At 41.9% G+C, this 685-nt stretch overlaps 1 non-coding gene across 1 annotated transcript; it reads right to left on the reverse strand.

Moving 5' to 3' along the window:
• Positions 1-476: 476 nt before the first annotated feature.
• On the reverse strand, positions 477-637 carry LOC124893589. The gene has a single exon (XR_007050775.1). It is a non-coding gene; the product is annotated as a U1 spliceosomal RNA (small nuclear RNA).
• Between the last annotated feature and the right edge of the window lie 48 nt (positions 638-685).

Genomic DNA, 685 nt, shown 5'->3' on the forward strand with positions numbered 1-685 from the left:
TCTCTACCTCCTCAAAATAGGGGTAATTACGGCTACATACACACTACCCTTCGCATGAGATTAGTGGGAGTATGTTATTGTTGTGTATATACATGGTCAAAGTTGGAAGCAGTATGTTATTGTTGTGTCTATACACGGTCAAAGTTGGAAGCAATGTTTTGATTGGACGCGCTGCAAAAGGCGTATGGTTCTGAGTGTACACTAATTGTTACAATGACCGCCACCTCAGTCTATCAAGTAAAATCATTACATATGTTCAATCTAACAACGATCGCTACCTCAGTCTATCAAGTAAAATCATTGCACGTGTTCAATCTAACAGTCGAAATTCAAACATTATCAGATGAACAGTCTGTTGAATTATGTAATAAATTTGGATACATATGACCATGTTGAGAATAACAAGACCACGTTCCCTTAAATCTCTCATAGTTAAAAGTTTCTATTTGAAAAATTCATAAGAATGTGGGTGTTAGGTAGGGCCCGCGCAAACGCAGGCCCCTGCTGCCACAAATTATGACGTAGGCTCGACCACTCGGATCGACCTTAGGCAAGCACCCCTCCAAAGTGCAATGGAGGTCGCCAACCTAGGCCATGGGCCTTCATGATCGCCCATTGACCCCGTCCAGGTAAGTATGTTTCTTGGTGGTCCTTGGCCCATTTATATAGTATCTCCTTACTACTA

The sequence above is a fragment of the Capsicum annuum genome, unplaced genomic scaffold (genome assembly GCF_002878395.1).
Source record: "Capsicum annuum cultivar UCD-10X-F1 unplaced genomic scaffold, UCD10Xv1.1 ctg62278, whole genome shotgun sequence".
In the NCBI taxonomy this organism is placed as follows: Eukaryota; Viridiplantae; Streptophyta; class Magnoliopsida; order Solanales; family Solanaceae; genus Capsicum; species Capsicum annuum.